Below are 20,551 nucleotides of genomic sequence, written 5' to 3'. Positions count from 1 at the left end.
TGCTGTTGTAACTCGATAATTAGCTCTGCCTGTTGGGCCATAACAACAGCTTGCTGTTTGGCAAATTCTGCTTGACGAACAGCGTCCTCTTGCATGGCTTTCATGCTTTCCTGGAGCTGGCGCACCATGTCTCCCATCCCTGACATCCTACCCCGATTTATCTGAACTGCAGGTGTATCTGCCTCTGTAGTGGGTTCGAAAATCTCAACCCGACTGTTCAAAGACCATTGATCTTGTAGTCTCAGTACCGACACACTGCGTCTTCTCAACCTCCGTCTGATAACCAGGGGTAAGGAACAAAACGCTGGTTGTCCGTCGACAAGATCCTCGGATCGATGGAGTCGACGACCTCTAGTCTAGAGTGCTTGGGGAATATCTACTGGGTCAGAAGCAATCGTGCAAAACTACCCCTAGCAAAAAGATAAATAAAGCAATAATAAGGAAATAAATAACCAGATAAACGAACAGCATAACAGCGTAAAATAAACACACAACACACAGTTGAGCATTATAGCACACGGTTAATAAGTTGAATACACTGTTCCTCAATACTGATTATTGTCCCTGAATCACTGTTCCTGAAAACTGAATCTGATACCCGCAGATAACTGATTTCCAAAATACTGATACTGATGCCCTCAGGCCTGGCACTAAACTTGCAAACTGACATGTGCGTTCCTGTAGAGATACACTCTAAAAGCACATAGCAAGTAAATGTGAATGAAAACACCCCTATGTTGGGGTAGGGCTTCCCTGTCCTATTTTGTCAGGAGCTAGGGTTTCACTACGCACGTAGCGGTTTCAAACAACATATAACTGGGTAAGCAACCTGTCCTAGCTTGGAATGGTCACTACGGATTCCGAATAATCACTAGGTCGAATGGTCAAAAAGGGTGCCTCGGTAAAATCGGGATTTGTGTTCCCATACTGGCAGAGCCCGTAACCGGTCAACCTTATGGCATGCAGCCTCAGGCTAACTGCTCAGGAATAGCAGACGGCAAGCACGGTGTCGTAGGCACACCAATGCACATGCAATGCAAAGAAACACACAAGTGAAATCAAAACAAGATATCACCAGTTCGAGTCAAGTGCTCTAAACTCCCCAGCAGAGTCGCCAGAAACTGTAGACGTCCCCAAACGCCCCGGGAGGATGAGTCCCGTTCTGTTCGTCTGTGGGTCACTACAGTTCGGACTCTCAAACTGTCACGGTTCTAAATCTGAACCAAAGAGTCCAAATCCAGTAAATCGTTTTGAGAAAACAGATTTTTAGAAAGAAGTGCCAAACATGGACTGCTTTGCCAGATACAGAGTCGCCACCTAAATATTTTTTATGGGGGAATTTAGGAAACCCTGACTCGTTTCCTAAGGCCATGTGCCCGTCATCACCAAAGTTGCCTCGGCTCGGGAACTTGGGTACGATTGGGGAAGGTCAGCTATAAGCACCCTCGCTCGCCCGATCAAAGATCAGCCCCTACTAACCATGATATCTTTTTTTGAAAATATTACGTGTTCTTATTCCAATTATTAGCCTAGGTTTACTATATTATGTGCACAGCAAACAAGTATAGACTGGGTCGCCTGAATTGGATCGAAACATTTCATGTTTGTTTGTTTGAAAATCGTTTGATGATGATACCCGTAAGTAGGCTAAGACATAGATTTTGCCACCCCCAAGTGGGCTTAGAAAATATGGTTTTGCCACTTCCAAGTGGGCTTAAAACTCGCATCCAATGCATTGTCCCAATTCAAATAACCCAACCTTTACCCACAGGCATTCAGGCAGTTATATCACATAAGCACATAGCCTCATGGTAAGCATGCTAATATGGCAACACTCACACGCATGCAAGATGCTAAAGCATAAAAGCTTACCTAGTACTCCAAGCCAAAACAGAAACTAGTTAGTAATCAAATGCATGATCCTAGTTCATGTTAAGATGGCTAATGCAACACATACAGAATTCAACTAGACTAGGCTTGGCTAATCTAAGAATGGCATATGATGATGCCACAGCTAACACGTATTCAACTTGGAATTGAAATACAATGCAGTTAGTATGATGCGCCAAGCCCGGTGCATGCAATACAGATAGATGGATGCACGCATGCAAAGCATAAAGTATGCTAATCTAAATATGCCCTAATACTAACCATTGAAAGCTAGTAAATAAAAAGGGAAGAAAGATGTGAGGTTAGAAGACATACACACACTCACGCACACTTATTACACAATTTCCCTCACTCGGAGGGTCCGAATAAATATTACACAACCAAATGAATACTTCTAAATTAAATATTACAGAACTTCTAATTAATTAACGAATTAAATACAGAAGGAAGATGGCCGCAGCCCTGCCTCGAAATGCGTGGATGATGCATGCTTGACTTGCCTTGCTCGGAAACCCGTACCATGCCACTATTGCCTCTGTTTACACTGCCTTGCTACTCTAAAAATTGTGAAAGTTTCCAGAACTGCTTTGAGCTTCCTTCTGAGCGCTGTGGAGTGCCACCGGCCAGAACAAAATGCCACCGGCCATGGGAATGGGATTATCGGCCAAAGTTTGTGTCATCGGCTAGACACTGATGGCCGGTCGGCACTAGATATGGCCGGTCGGCTATTTTTTCCGGCAAAATCCTACAGTTGACAGCAGCAGAGGGCAAGTAGTGTATGGCATGGAATTTTTAAGCAAATGTGAGCATGGCCACACTCCCTATCATGCAATGGACTCAAGGAAGCGTGGCTCTCGACCCTCGGGCCATCAATTATGCATTTTGATGCATGATGGCCTAAGAGGCCAAGTTTTCCATTCAATGTAAATGCATGCACAAAAGAAATGAATGCCTCATGCCCTATCATGTTGAGGTCAAGGGCATTGGCAGCCGAGGAGTGAGACGTGTCTCGTCACTTTAAGTACGAACACGCCTCATTCCTCAAGTTTGGTTTGACACCCCAAACCAAACAAGATGCAATGCATGTATGTCATATATAATGCAAAATGATGCAACTTAATGCAATGTGATATGAGTATGCTAGCCTAATACAATGCAATACTACCAAGACATGCAAGCTAATCTAATGTCACATTAGTATGCCATGTATGCAACAAGGTCATGCGATGCTTTTAGCTAAGCAATATGCGAAAATGCAAACAAGATATAATGCATGCATGCAACTAATGTAATGAAATATACATCATGCCAAGTATGCAATTATGTACAAGGGTGGTCTTAAACTGAAATGGGAGGCCTCAGCCATGCCCCAAAAACAGTGGCCAAAGATGGTGCAAAAGAGCACCAATTATGCATGCAAACATGCACACAACAAGGTTCATCATCTAAGCATGGAAGGGGACAACTCTAGGCATACTTGAAGGCGATATACATGGACGTTAAACACTCATGTTAGACTCTGAAAATCATGCGAAGAATGATGCCAAAACATGATAGGGAATGGGTGCGAAATAGAAGGCATTCAAGACCACAAAAGAGAGCATTGCCCAACACCTATCCTAAGAAAACATGGTATGGACTATGCAACCAAAACAGAGTTACAATGCACCAAAACAAGTCCTAAAACCCACTGTTATGGCAGCTCGAATGACTCAAACACATAGGCATGCACAAAAGCCCAAACATGGAGTATAAGACCACACCTCTTCAAGGCATTGAAAGGAGAACAAATATAAGCATGTAAGCACAAAACATGGACTAAAATGACATAATAAGTTATTCCAAATCACTGAAATAGCCAAGGTAATGCATGCTAATGACTCACACACCCGATGCCAACATGCTAGAATGCAAAGGGACTATACAAAGCATGAAAGGTATGACCAAATCAATACCTAACAGACCTCAAACAAGATGAAACATGACCAAAAGCTTCACAAAGCTAGGCAAAAACACATGAGCATGGTAGGCTAAATGCATGATGCACTTCTAAGCAAAATAAGGGAATACAAAGCAAGTATATTGAGCATGCAAGGGGCCATTAATCCGACCAAAAACAGAGATATAATATGACCAAATAACACCCAAAAACCTCTGAAATGAAGCCAAAAGCAATTAAGCATACATGCTACCCTTATGAGCCAAAAATGCCAAAAAAAAAAAAAAAGAGACAAAGGGAGAGGGGTGTCCCTCCCCTATGCAAGACTTCAAGACCCCTTCTTCACCACTGAAAATCCTCTGGATTTCAGTGGTGGGAAGGCCAATACACAAAAAGATTCAAAGCTCAACAAAGAAGGTACAAAAGGGTCCAAACAAGGCCTAAGAGGGGGAAATCGACCCCCAACACCAAAGTGACGTTAATGAAGTATCTTAAGCATGGAAATACAAGACTTTTTCCAGTTATACACAAAGCTTAAATCAGTATGAAAGATAGGTTAAAGACTAGTGTAAGTTTGGGGAAAATAAAGCAAAAGTGTTACCCTTGAAGAACACTTCAGGAACAGGAAGTGCAGCCATCTTCTTCTGATCAAAACCAGCTCAAAACTTCAAAAACAAACCCTCAACACCTCCAAATTCGAAGTATGGTGTAATACTATGTGTTCTAGTGCAAAACTAAGAAAGAACTAAACTTTTAGGCCCTCAAACACACACAAATCAAGAGAGAGAGGGTGATATATATCAGAGATATATGTAATTAGGTCTGGTTTTACTGAACCCCTCCAAAGGAGAGGGGAGGTCTCCTTATATAGACAAGGCAAAGTGTTAAGCTTCCATAAGCAGCTATCAAAAGGGGTCAAGGCTTCCTAAAGAAGCTAAGGCAAAGGGGCCAAGGCTTCCTTAGGAAGCTGAGATAGGTGTCCAAGCTTCTTAAGGAAGCCAAGACAAAGGTCCAAGCTTCCCCAAGAAGCTAGACCAAAAGGGTGCAAAGGGTGCAATTCCTCCATACATATGGAGGACAAGTCTGTGCACTCCAGCTGGCACAACTGGCATGCACCATGCCTCAAAGAGGCAAAAAGGAGGTATCGGCCAAATAAATGGTCAGTCGACCCACACAAAGAGCCGATACACCAACTGAAGTGCCGACTGACCAAACAATTGGCCGGTAGCAAAAGGGAAAGGCCGGTGGCATCATGCCACGACCGATGGGTTTCAAGGATGGCTAACAAGCCTCTTCCCACCTCCAGAAGTACAAAACAGAAGTCCTTGGTGCAAAACCAAGCTCAGAACAGGCAAGTTAAGAGATCCTGAGGCAAGGCGCGCGACCGAGACCTCAGGGAACTCAAGACGGACATGAACATGGATGATCATCGAGTGTTCAAACGATGACGTCCAGGTCTTAAGGACGGTCAAAAATGGGGTGTCTACAAGGTGATTTAGAAAATTTTAAATAAGATGCATAAGTTAAACTAATATCGTTATGGCACAATTACTAAGTAAAATATCTTTTTTGGAGGCTAAGCAAGATTAGTTTGAGTTAAACTTAGCCACTTAAGCTAATGAAACTGTTCGTTCCCTAAGCTAAGTCGTTCCTGGAGAAAAAGAGAGAAGAATGGAAAATGATGGAGAGAGTTAGAGAGATACTTTCTTCCTGAGAACTAGAAGAGATAGTTAGAGAAAAAAAGGGAGATAGGATGAAAATTAATGCGAAATCAAATTCATCTCTTTGGACTTAAGAATTGCACACTTAGGTGATTTAGAAAACATTAAATGAGTTGCTTAAGTAAGTAAAAGTAATATCGTTAAGCTACCGTTACTCTGTATATTCTCTTTCTTGGAGGCTAAGAAAGATTAGTTTGAGCTAAACTTGACCACTTAAGCTAATGAAACTAATAGTTGCCTAGGCTAATTAGTTCCTAGAACAAAAGAGAGAAGTTTCAAAAAGGACAATGAGAGTTAGAGAAAAACTTTCTACTTGAATGGTAGAAGAGAAAGAGAAAAGAAAAATAATTAGGATGAAAGTTAAAGGGAATTCAAATTCATCCTTTTGGACTTGATAACTGAAGAAATAGGTAATTTAGAAAACATGAAATGAGTTGCTAATGTTAAACTAATTTCGTTAAGCAACAATTACTCCGTAAATTGTCTTTCAAGGAGGCTAAGCAAGATTAGTTTGGGTGAAACCTGGCCTCTTAAGCTAATGACACTAATAGTTGCCCAAGCAAATTAGTTCCCACAATATAAGATAGAAGGTTCTAGAAGGACGGAGAGAGTTAGAGACAACCTTTCTCCCCGAGTGGTAGAACAGAAAGTTAGAGAAAATAAAGCAAAATAGGTCGAAAATTATTGCAAATTCAAATTCATCTTTTTGGACTTGAGGATTGAGAGAAAATATTAGATGAGTTGCTCAAGTAAAAGTAATATCGTTAAGGTACAATTACTCCGTATATTCTCTTTCTTGGAGGCTAAGAAAGATTAGTTTGAGTTAAACCTGGCCACTTAAGCTAATGAAACTAATAGTTGCCAAAGCTAATTAGTTCCTAGATCAAAGGAGAGAAGGTTGGAGAAGGACGAAGACCGTTAGAGAAAAACATTTTTCTTAAGTGGTTGTAGAAGAGAAAGAGAAAAGAAAGGGAATAAGGATGAAAATTCAAGGGAATTCAAATTCATCGTCTTTGACTTGAGAATTGAACACTTAGGCCATTTAGAAAACTTTAAATGAGATGCTTAAGTAAAACTAATATCGGTATGGCACAATTACTAAGTAAAATGTATTTCTTGGAGGCTAAGCAAGATTAGTTTGAATTAAACTTGGCTACTTAAGCTAAAGAAACTATTTGTTGCCCAAGCTAATTAGTTCCTAGCAAAAAAAAGAGGACGATGGAAAAGAACGAAGAGTGTTAGAGGGACACTTTCTTCCTGAAAACTAGAAGAGAAAGTTAGAGAAAAGAAAGGGAAATAGGATGAAATTTATACGGAATTCAAATTCATCCTTTTCGACTTGAGAATTGAACACTTAGGTGACGTGGAAAACATGAAAATAGTTGCTTAAGCTAAACTAATATCATTAAGCCACAATTACACCATAAATTCTCTTTCTTGGAAGCTAAGTAAGATTAGTTTGAGCGAAACTTCGCCTCTTAAGCAAATAAAACTAATAGTTGCCTAAGGTAATTAGTTCCTACAATAAAAGAGAGAAGATTCTTGAAGGACGGAGAGAGTTAGAGAGAGCCATTCTTCTAGAGTAGTAGAAGAGAAAGTTCGAGAAAAGAAAGGGAAATAAGATGAAAAGCAATGCGAATTCAAATTCATCTTTTTGGGCTTGAGAATTGAGCACTTAGGTGATCTAGAAAACATTAAATGAGTTGCTTAAGTAAAAGTAATATCGTTAAGCAACCATTACTCCATATATTCTCTTTCTTGAAGGCAAAGAAAGATTAGTTTCAGTTAAACCTAGCCACTTAAGCTAATGAAACTAATATTTACCAAAGCTAATTAGTTCCTCGATCAAAAGAGAGAAGGTTGGAGAAAGACGGAGATAGTTAGAGAAAAAAAAAATTCTTGATTGGTGATAGAAGAGAAAGTTAGAGAAAAGAAAGGGAATTACGGTGAAAATTAAAGGGAATTCAAATTCATCGCCTTTGACTTGAGAATTGAACACTTAGGTCATTTAGAATACTTTAAATGAGATGCTTAAGTAAAACTAATATCGTTATGGCACAATTACTAAGTAAAATCTATTTCTTGGAGGCTAAGCAAGATTATTTTGAGTTAAACTTGGCCACTTAAGCTAAAGAAACTGTTTGTTGCCAAAGCTAATTAGTTCCTAGCAAAAAAAAAGAGGACGATGGAAAAGGACGGAGAGTGTTAGAGGGAAACTTTCTTCCTGAGAACTAGAAGAGAAAGTTAGAGAAAAGAAAGGGAAATAGGATGAAATTTATAGGGAATTCAAATTCATCCATTTCGACTTGAGAATTGAACACTTAGGTGATGTAGAAAACATGAAAATAGTTGCTTAAGCTAAACTAATATCTTTAAGCTACAATTACTCTGTAAATTATCTTTCTTGGGGTCTAAGCAAGATTATATTGAATGAAACTTGGCATCTTAAGCAAATGAAACTAAAAGTTGCCTAAGCTAATTAGTTCCACCAACAAAAGAGAGAAGGTTCAAGTAGGACGGAGAGAGTTAGAGAGGATCTCAGCATTTCCTTTTGAAGCCGCGTCATGGCTATTTCTGGCTCGGTTTATGTGATTCCATTAGAGAAAAGAAAGGGAAATAGAATGAAAATTAATGTGAATTCAATTTCAACTTTTTGGACTTGAGAATTGAGCACTTAGCTAATTTAGAAAACATTAAATGAGTTGCTTAAGTAAAAGTAATATCGTTAAGCTACCATTACTCCTTATATTCTCTTTCTTGGAGGCAAAGAAAGATTAGTTTGAGCTCGACTTGGCCACTTAAGCTAGTGTAACTAATAGTTGCCTAAGCGAATTAGTTCCTTGAACAAAAGATAGAAGGTTGAAGAAGGACAAAGGGAGTTAGAGAAAAACTTTCATCTTGAGTGGTAGAAGAGAAAGTTAGAGAAAAGAAAGGGAATTCAAATTCATCCTTTTGGACTTGAGAACTGAACACTTACGTGATTTAGAAAACTTTAAATTAGTTGCTCTAGTTAAACTAATATTGTTAACCTATAATTACTCCGTAAATTCTCTTTCTTAGAGGCTAAGCAAGATTAGTTTGAGTGAAACTCGGCCTCTTAAGCTAATGGAACTAATAGTTGCCTAAGCTAACTAGTTCCTTCAATAAAAGAGAGAAGGTTCTAAAAGGACAGAGAGAGAGAGGGAGAATCTTTCTTCTTGAGTGGTAGAAGAGAAAGTTAGAGAAAGGAAAGGGAAATAGTATGAAAATTTATGGGAATTCAAATTCATCTTTTTGGGCTTGAGAATTTAGCACTTAGGTGATTTAGAAAACATCAAATGAGTTGCTTAAGTAAAAGTAATATCGTTAAGCTACAATTACCCCGTATATTCTCTTTCTTAGAGGCTAAGAAAGATTAGTTTGAGTTAAACTTGGCCACTTAAGCTAATGAAACTAATAGTTGACTATGCTAATTAGTTCCTACAAGAAAAGAGAGAAGGTTGGAGAAGGACAGAGAGCATTAGAGAAAAACTTTCACTTTGAGTGGTAGAAGTGGAAGTTAGAGAAAAGAAAAGGAATTTGGATGAAAATTAAAGGAAATTCAAATTCATCCTTTTCAACTTGAGAACTAAACACTTAGGTGTAGACGTCCCCGAACGTCCCAGGAGGAAATCCCGTTCTATTCGTTAGGGCTGACTACAGTTCAGGACTCAAATTGTCATGGTTCTAAATCTGAACCAAAGAGTCCAAATCAAGCAAATCGTTTTTGAAAACAGATTTTTTGTAAAGAAGTGTCAAACATGGACTGCTTTGCCAGATATAGAGTCGCCACCTAAATATTTTTTATGGGGGAATTTAGGAAACCCTGACTCGTTTGCCTAACGCCACGTGTCCGTCATCACCAAAGTTGCCTAGGCTCAGGAACTTGGGTACGATTGGGGAAGGTCAGCTATGAGCACCCCCGTTCGCCCGATCAAAGGTCAGCCTCTACTAACCATGATATCGATTTTAGAAAACATTATATGCTCTTATTCTAGTTTATTAGCCTAGAATTACTGTGTGATGCGAACAACATACAAGTATAGACTGAATTCCCTAAATTGGAATAGAACATCGCATATCCGTTTGTTTTGAAAATGGATTGAAATTTGCTACTCGCAAGTAGGCTAAAACACGGGTTTCGACAAATTATTCCAATTCAAGCAACCCAACCTTCACCCACAGGTATTCAGGCAGTTATAACACATAAGCACATAGTCTCATGGTAAGCATGCTATCATGGCAACACTTACACTCATGCAAGGATGCTAAAACATAAATGCTTACCGAGTACTCCAAGCCAAAACAGAAACTAATTAATAATCATATGCATGATCCTAGTTCATGTTAAGATGGCTAATGCAACACATGCGAGATGTAACTACAATAGGCTCGGCTATTCTAGGATGGCATATGATGATGCTACAACTAACACGTATTCAACTTGGAATTGAAATACAATGCAGTTAGTATGATGCGCCAAGCCCGGTGCATGCAAGACAAATGTATGGATGCATGCATGCATAGCATAAGTATGCTAATTGAAACATGCTCTAATCTAACCATCATAACCTGGTAAATAAAAGGGCGAAAGACGTGGGGTTGGAAGACATACATCACACACACGCACACTTATTACAATTGTGCCCTCGCTCGGAGGGTCCGAATAAATAATTACAGTCCGAATGAATAATTAAATATTACAAAACCCTAATTAATTAAAAAATTAACTAAACTAGTATGCAAATTCATGGACCGCCTCAGCTCTGTTCTGAATGATGAAAGATGCATGCTCGAGTTGCCTTGCGCGGAAATCCATTGCGATGCCTCGTCTCGCCTTTGTTTGCAACTGATTTTAGAAACTTACACAAAGCTCCAGAAGGCTGAAACTCCACCTTGGGAAGGCTGCCGACCAGATATTGGCTTGGGAAACACCTGCCGACCACCCTTTGTGGTGGAAACCAAAAACGGTGGTCGGCCTGCCAGAAAATCTGGTCGACCGACCACTTTCTGCCCTTGGATTCTGGTTTTTTGCTGCAACAAAGGCAAGAGGGAGAGAAAGCAAGGTATTTTCAACATATGTCTGCAAGACCACTCTCCCCGTCCTTGCACAAGCTCAAGCGAGTGTAGACCTCAATCCTCGTGCCACCAATCACGCATCTCGATGCATGATGACCGAGGAGTCGAATTGCACGACTTGATGTGAAATGAATGCACATGAAAACACAACAAGACCTAGACTCCATCATGGATAATCTAGAGTGTCGGCGACCGGGAATTGAGACGCGTTTCGTCACTTTGAGTACGAAACGTTCCTCGTTTCCCGTGATTGGGCTAACTCCTATCCCAAACACAATGCAAATGAGATGGCATACACAATGCGACTAACATGCAACCTAGCATATGCAATGCTATGGACTAAAATGGCATACACAATGCACGTGATGTAACATGGCATGCACAATGCTCTAACATGCAACCTAGCATACGCAATGCTACGGACTGAAATGGCATACACAATGCAAGATGGACTTACACCAATATGAGTGGAACTCAGCCACACTCACATCGGTGGCCATATGACGGAAATGAGACAACCAAAACACATGCAAACATGCACGATGCAAGGGACCGATCCTCTCACGACCCGAACCCGCCCCCATGGGTTAAGGACGTGACCGGCCAGTAATCATGAGATTACCTACGGCCTCAAACCAAACCAAACGTATTTTAACAGAGTTAATGGGGGCCAAACGGAAGTAATTTAAAACTTTGTCCATAAAGCCGTGCTTACATGGCACATCATAACAATCATGCAGATACATATTAATAACTCACATCAAAATATGTACTAACACAACCTCTGTACATACAGGATCATTCGAATCTAAGTCAGCCAAGCAAAACTATTTACAGACGTAAGCCAAAGTCCTCGCCAACATGACAAAATGACACAAGATAGCAAAAGGGCGAAGACGTGTCTCATTCGTAAGACGTGAGGGCTGACTCTTCAAAACCTTAGTTGTTCCACACAAACTTCACTGAGGCTGGGTTTGGACCTCTCTTGGCTCACCTACAAACACATGAATGAGCGTGAACGATAGCCCAGTGAATAATATCAAACAAAGAAGTCATACAAACGATATGTAGAACAACATACTCCAAACGGCCTTGGGCCCAATTCATACTTCTATTTAACATATATATATACACAATTTAAGTCAAGTGACCGTGGTTCGTATCAGGCTGGCCTTCGGCCCATTTATACTTTCATTTAGGTCAGAACGACCTCTGGCTCATCCATTCGTGTCAAAACGGTCACTGGCCCATTCATTTATGTCAAAACGACCTTCGGTCCTTTCATTTATGTCAAAACGACCTTCAGTCCATTCATTTATCTGAAAGCGACCTTCGGTCCATTCATTTATCTCAAAACGACCTTCGGTCCATTCGTTTATCTCAAAACGACCTTCGGTCCATTCATTTATCTCAAAACGAACTTCGGTCCATTCATTTATCTCAAAACGACCTTTGGTCCGTTCATTCGTGTCAAAACGACCTTCGGTCCATTCGTTTATGTCAAAACGACCTTTGGCCCATTCACACTTTCGTGTCAAACTGGCCTTTGGCCGAATCATTCATATCGAAACGACCTCTGGCCCATTCATTCATGCTTGACAAAACGGCCTCTGGCCCATTCATTATTTCTTGTCAAAACGGCCTCTGGCCCATTGCAAACTTTCATATCAGACATTGTCCACCATTCAAATTAATGAACTTACAGACTTACATAGAGGTACGCAATAGGACAACAACATTTTCAAACATCTTTTGTTAAGATATTACTCACAGTGATCGGCTTTTGGATTTGACCTGGAGCTTGACCTTACACATCACATAACATATACGAGTCACAAATAGCTCAATCCGTTCTTTAATTCACACATTCCTCTTTAGGCTTCATTCTTATCTCTTTAATTCAATTACAATGCTCAAAGTATGCCTAAGAGTGCTTAGAAGTAAAAGGGAACAGAAAACAGAACACATAATGCATTTTCAGAATTTTAGAAAATAGGGTCCCCGCTCGAGCGTGGACTTCCCCGCTCGAGCGGACCCTTAGGGCCTGCAAAAGTACTGGTTACATCAAATCCCCGCTCGAGCGTGAACTCGGCCGCTCGAGCGGAAGGCCCGTCTACATAGCTCCCCGCTCGAGCACCAACTTCCCCGCTTGAGCGGACACCATGTTTGCAAAAAGTGCTAGGAGCACGTATTTCCCGCTCGAGCGGTAGTTCCCCCCCCCCCCCCCGCTCGAGCGGACACCAAAATTCTGGGTTTTCCAAAATGAGTTCTTGAGCTCCAAATCGACTTTCAACCAATTTTTCTTGCATACAATGGCTCCAATCTCACATATATTTGTACTAACACTAGAATACGTCAACATGGAGCTTAATCTCATGAATCAAACACATGCATGGCTCATTTTCCACCAAACTCATTACCAACATAACAATGTCATGCATTCAACCTTATAATTTGTACATGCATGTGATGATTCTCAACTTAGAGAATACAATTGGTGATTACATCATGAGCTTTAACCAAAACTCTACATGAATCATGTATTTCAAGCTCAAACATGCAAATTTAAGACAATTTCTTACATGCATGCACAATTTAGCCTTCAATTCAACAAAACCAATTCAATTTCATCATACACAATTAAATTCATGTTCTTTATTCTTATTCAGCTCTGAATTTACAAATAGCAAACAAAAACCCATGATTCAAGGGTTAATTACTCACCTAGGAGCCTTAAACACTCAAGTTCTAGCCAAATCTTGAGCTTAATCTTCAAATTCCCAAGCTTGAGCCAAAAATCACACAATTCTCCCCTTCTCTCTCTCTACAGCCGGTTCTCTCTATTTTGAGTCCCAAATTCAGCCAAAATGAAGTGAAAAAGAGATGATAGAGAGTGTAGTGACTTCACAACAAAACCCACTAAGGCCAATATAATATTAATAAGATAATTGAGCTCTAATTCACCGATTTAATCGATTTAATCTGACCCAAATCAATTTTCAATTAAATTTCACCATAGGTTCCAAAAATTATGCCAATCCCAATGGCGTAATCAATTTTGGGTTCTGTGGCTGATAAGGCCTTCAATTAAATTTCCAAAGCAGATAAATCAAACAGATATTCCTACGGTGAACATATAGAAATCCAAGACCACATAATGGCACACAAAATCATATTAAACACATAATCATACTCATATTAAGGACCAATTAACATATTACGGAACAGGGGTATTACAGTCTTCCCCCCTTTAGGAAGTTTGGTCCTCCAAACTTAATTTACCTTTAGCCAAAAACACTTCGGAATACCTTCTTATTCAATGGTTCCAATCCTTTTGATAGTTATCTGCTTAGTTTCAAAATCAAGCAACACACTATTCTCAATCAGTCAAAGACTCAACTTTTCCTCCGTACAAGACTTGTATGGTGTTACACCAAAACTAGAGTGTAGGTTGTGGTTGTAAGCAAAGTCTGCCAACAATGGATAGATCTCCCAAACTCCCCGAAAAATCTACTGCACGTATTTGGAGCATTTCTCCCAAAAGTTCTTTCTAGTTACATTTCAATTTTCGGATGGAAAGCAACGTCGAATCACAATTCAGTTCCCATTGCGTCTTGAAGGCTTGTCAAGATTCAGACACATTTTAGGATTCCTGTCTAAACAGTAGACACTAGGATCCCATGCAAACGAGCAATCTTATTGACGTAAACAGTTGTCAGTCTATAAGCATCATAAAAAATTTCACAGGGAGGAAATGAGCAAACTTAGTAATTCTGTACACAATAACCCAAATGGGACTTATACTTGGGCGTCTAAGGTAGCCCCACAACAAAATTTGTAGTCACATATTTCTATTTCCATTCTGAAATAGAGGTAGAGATTGTAGTAGTTCTGCCAATATCTGTTATTCAACTTTGCCTTGTTGGCACCGAAAACATTTAGACACTAATTCAACAATTTCTTCTTCACAATAGGTCGCCAACATATTTATTTCTAATGCTAACTAACTTTACCCCAAAAGTTCGGTTCATTTCCTTGTCACAGAAGTTCAATCCGTTCTTCAATAATCCCACAATTTACAACCCAATTCAGTGCTTAGTTTAGTGACTCATCACAGTCATCCAAGGTCAATCAAAAGTTTTCAGGAACACAAAGTGGATCCAGATACAAATTCCCGAACCAACAAAGGATAACAACAAAACAATCCACCACACAACATACGTAACTCATATATCCCCAAAGCACCAATTGTAAAGCACAAGAACATCGAAGCAATCAACTTTTAACACAATACACGTGTTCTCAATTCATTCAATTCCCCGTTCCATCAAGTCTCTCCATATTATCTGACAGTTGTCGAAAGCATAAGGCAATTCACATATTAATCCCCACGGCGTCAAAGGTAGTATTAAAAATAGTCAAACACACGTCAAACACAATTTACACATCCTCAGAGCCCCAATTGTAGAATATAATGGCACCGAGCAGTTATTTACACAAGACGTACTGAATCCACACACTTTCGGATAATCAGGGTCTTTTAAAGCTTCTTTGGATGTTAATAACATCTACATGATCTCAAGAGATGACATTTGGGACAAAGCAAACAAATAATCGCCTCGGGACCAAAGCACACCCGTTCACGACCGTCGGTGGCCGGCCCGAGATCGATTAGACAGACGCACCCGTACAAAACCGTCGGTGGCAAAAGAGATATCTCAACAAAGGTGCTACATAGGCTTAACGTCCCCAAGCACGAAGGGACGCTCCAAGAATGTCATCAAAACAAACATAATACCATTTACTTTAACCTGATTTTCCAAAATCTAATAACATTGAAGCATTTACTCTCTCTTACAAAATATATTCTGATCAGTCAGACAAATGTTCAGTACTGTTTATAATCAAATCAATCTGCCATCATCGATCCCCATAGCGTCAACCAACAAGGATGAGACAATACACAAGCATCGTTCCTTAAGACACCCAATTACGGGATTTGTACAATTCAGCTCATTTTCAACGCATATGCCCTCGATAGTTGGGGGTTGGTTCTCAATGGTGTTCATGGTTAGATCAATCTGTCATAGCCCACAAAAGGTCTTTCAAATAGGTCAAGTACTCTAAACAGATTCAAGTTTTGGGTCTATCAGTTTTTCTACCAAGAATATTCTGGCTATTTATTTACAGGCAATCCTCAATCACTTTTTACAAAATTAAATTAGATAGAGGATCTTATCAAACCAATCCCGACACAGGTCTTGCCAAATTAAATCAAACAAAGGTTCTATCAGATTATATCAAATGAGGGTTCTGTCAAGACAATATTAGGCAAAGGTTCTATCAGATCGAATCAGATAAAAATTTTCTCAAATAGGGCACATTCAGTTCTGTAAGGCATACTTCGTCTGCTTAGGTACATGGGTGATGGTTTCTCAACTGCCCTAAGTTCATTAGTTCTCAAGGTCATATCGGAATCATTCACCACAATAGTTCATATCAAAGTGTTTCAAATCAGGTAATACGGTATTGTCTACATAAACTCGGGGGTAGTCGCATATGCATGCAGTTATTCGTATCGGGAGGTACGTATCATAATTGGTATAGCAGTTCTCAAATACGTCTTATATGCAAGAACATGGTGCACAGTAACACATTAAACAGAGTTCCTCAGGTACACATAGTATAGGATTGTTACGCAAAAGTTCCAAATTAGACACAAAAGCATAGGTTTATGAGTCGAGCCCAGTATAGTCACGTAATCCAGTCAACTTTCTACAAATCAAAATACATGGTCTCACAATTATAGAGTTCATCATTTAGGGTGCTCAACTCGGTCACAAGATCACAGAATCATACTTCCAGTGGTTTAGTCATTGAAACAGTAATATAACAAATCACCCTAAGCATAGGTTCAGCTATACATGTGCATGTGCAGAGTTAATCGATACCCCAATACGCATTTCACACATTTCCCCAAATGGAATATACACATTCAATGAATACGGTTTCGATCTTGTGGGTCCAACCAATCTAAATACACATGCAGCAGATATGAAAGGATATGCCGATTCGAATCAAATAATATCCCAAGCAAAGATGTACACATGTACTAATTCAAAATCAATCAACCCATAAGCATTCGTTTGTAAACAATATAGATACCCGGGATAACAATCACAGTATTCTGAGTGCTTTCTGGGATGAATGTAATTACTCTATCCTGAGTAGCAATTCCTACCACTGGTACGAATTTAGCTGAGATAGAACATTTATTCACATTGCTCAGTTCGGGAACAATCCCTTACCATATGGTCCATTTTACCACACCTATAACAAGCCCCCAAAATTCGACAACGACCCCTCAACGTTTCTTACACTGGTGGTGGCAAAAGTTCTTGCCATAGCAGCAACTGACGTTGTTGTCTTAATATCTCTGTCATTTCTTGTACCATTCTTCCCAGTGTATCAAGTCGGGCTATGGAAGAGCTTTCCAGTTCGTATGCCCTTAATTTAACCACCCTCTACACAAACTCTCATTAAACCTTGCCAATTACTGGGATGTCCAATACCAAAATAAACACAAATACACATGGGTACATTCGCACATAGGCACATTGTTATATTCTCATTTCACATATCGTATGCAATAAATCACATACGTAACAGATAATTGCATACTTATAACAGATAATCACATATCGCATGCTGAACATTTACTAAGTAATTATATACTCAAATCATGTTCATGTTTCACATAGGCACCCATTGGCAGAATCGAATGCACATAAGCAACTTTTCATGGTTCATATGTTCATGTATGTGCACTATAACAAAACAAATTTTATTGTACACAGTAGTGTACCAATTCATATCTCATATTCAAATCATGTGTGGTATTTCCTTTAGCGTAACATATCATGTTGGTCAAGCATAACAAGTTCCATAATGGAACCTTTGGTACCGGGTAACATATCTCATTCATAAGCCACGGTATTGTTTCCCCCGTGCGAGGGCTTCTGCTAAAGATACAACAATTACATTCGAAGAAAATTTAGACACTCATTCACTCATGCAAAACATAGCATTTCAGGGAACTTGTCATTTCATATCATCAGAAAATAATTAAAGTTCACCATTTGATTAAACTTGCATTATACTTTATAAAAAAGATTCACAAGTATGCATATACTAGAGAGCATACATATTCCAATGGTTTACAATGCAAGCAATTCACGAATTTATAACACATAACTGTTCATATCGAAACAATTAAGCATATTCTTGATGCTTCTAAGTTCACATTTATCACACGAATGCATCCTAGATCTTTTCTAAACGCTTATTGCTCATTTGGACGAGTGTGTGAGTTATTAACTCGTGCTCTGATACCACTCTGTCACGACCCGAACCAGCCCCATGGGTTAAGGACGTGACCGGCCAGTAATCATGAGATTACCTACAGCCTCAAACCAAACCAAACGTATTTTAACAGAGTTAATGGGGGCCAAACGGAAGCAATTTAAAAATTTGTCGATAGAGCTGTGCTTACATGGCACATCATAACAATCATGCAGATACATATTAATAACTCACTTCAAAATATGTACTAACACAACCTCTATACATACAGGATCATTCGAATCTAAGTCAGCCAAGAAAAACTATTTACAGACGTAAACCAAAGTCCTCGCCAACATGACAAAATGACACAAGATAGCAAAAGGGCAAAGACGTGTCTCGTTCGTAAGACGTGAGGGCTGACTCTTCAAAACCTTGGTTGTTCCACACAAACTTCACTGAGGCTGGGTTTGGACCTCTCTTGGCTCACCTACAAACACATGAATGAGCGTGAACGATAGCCTAGTGAATAATATCAAACAAAGAAGTCATACAAACGATATGTAGAACAACATACTCCAAACGGCCTTGGGCCCAATTCATACTTCTATTTAACATATATATATACACAATTTAAGTCAAGTGACCATGGTTCGTATCAGGCTGGCCTTCGGCCCATTTATACTTTCATTTAGGTCAGAACGGCCTCTGGCCCATCCATTCGTGTCAAAACGGCCTTTGGCCCATTCATTCATGTCAAAACGACGTTCGGTCCTTTCGTTTATGTCAAAACGACCTTCGGTCCATTCATTTATCTCAAAGCGACCTTCGATCCATTCATTTATCTCAAAACGACCTTCGGTCCATTCGTTCATGTCAAAACGACCTTCGGTCCATTCGTTTATCTCAAAACGACCTTCGGACCATTCCTTTATCTAAAAACGACCTTCGGTCAATTCATTTATCTCAAAACGACCTTCGGTCTGTTCATTCGTGTCAAAACGACTGTCGGTCCATTCGTTTATGTCAAAACGGCCTTTGGCCCATTCACACTTTCGTGTCAAACTGGCCTTTGGCCCAATCATTGATATTGAAACGGCCTCTGGCCCATTCATTCATGCTTGTCAAAACGGCCTCTGGCCCATTGCAAACTTTCATATCAGACATTGTCCACCATTCAAATTGATGAATTTACAGACTTACATAGAGGTAAGCAATAGGACAACAACATATTCAAACATCTTTTGTTAAGATATTACTCACAGTGATCGGCTTGTGGATTTGCCCTGGAGCTTGACCCAACGCATCACATAACATATATGGGTCACAAATAACTCAATCCGTTCTTTAATTCACACATTCCTCTTTAGGCTTCATTTTTATCTCTTTAATTCAATTGCAATGCTCAAAGTATGCCTAAGAGTGCTTAGAAGTGAAAGGGAACGGAAAACAGAACACAGAATGCATTTTCAGAATTTCAGAAAATAGGGTCCCCGCTCGAGCGTGGACTTCCCTGCTCGAGCGGACCCTTAGGGCCTACAAAAGTACTGGTTACATCAAATCCCCGCTCGAGCGTGAACTCGGCCGCTCGAGCGAATGGCTCGTCTACAGAGCTCCCCACTCGAACGCTAACTTCCCCGCTCGAGCGGACACCATGTCTGCAAAAAGTGCTGGGAGCACGTATTTCCCGCTCGAGCGGTAGTTCCCCCCCCTCCCCCCCGCGCTCGAGCGGACACCAAAATTTTGGGTTTTCCAGAATGAGTTCTTGAGCTCCAAATCGACTTTCAACCAATTTTTCTTGCATACAATGGCTCCAATCTCACATATATTTGTACTAACACTAGAATACGTCAACATGGAGCTTAATCTCATGAATCAAACACATGCATGGCTCATTTTCCACCAAACTCATTACCAACATAACAATGTCATGCATTCAACCTAATAATTTGTACATGCATGTGATGATTCTCAACTTAGATAATACAATTGGTGATTACATCATGAGCATTAACCAAAACTCTACATGAATCATGTATTTCAAGCTCAAACATGCAAATTTAAGACAATTTCTTACATGCATGCACAATTTAGCCTTCAATTCAACAAAACCAATTCAATTTCATCATACTCAATTAAATTCATGTTCTTTATTCTTATTCAGCTCTGAATTTACAAATAGCAAACAAAAACCCATGATTCAAGGGTTAATTACTCACTTTGGAGCCTTAAACACTCAAGTTCTAGCCAAATCTTGAGCTTAATCTTCAAATTCCCAAGCTTGAGCCAAAAATACACAATTCTCTCCTTCTCTCTCTCTACAGCCGGTTCTCTCTATTTTGAGTCCCAAATTCAGCCAAAATGAAGTGAAAAAGGGAGGATAGAGAGTGTAGTGACTTCACAACGAAACCCACTAAGGCCAATATAATATTAATAAGATAATTGGGCTCTAACTCACCGATTTAATCGATTTAATCTGACCCGAATCAATTTTCAATTAAATTTCACCATAGGTTCCAAAAATTATGCCAATCTCAATGGCGTAATCAATTTCGGATTCTGT

This window comes from Camellia sinensis, chromosome 11 (genome assembly GCF_055761805.1).
Source record: "Camellia sinensis isolate YWXY chromosome 11, ASM5576180v1, whole genome shotgun sequence".
Lineage (NCBI taxonomy): Eukaryota > Viridiplantae > Streptophyta > Magnoliopsida > Ericales > Theaceae > Camellia > Camellia sinensis.
The sequence above is the reverse complement of the archived record's forward strand: the minus strand, read 5'-3'. Positions refer to the sequence as shown.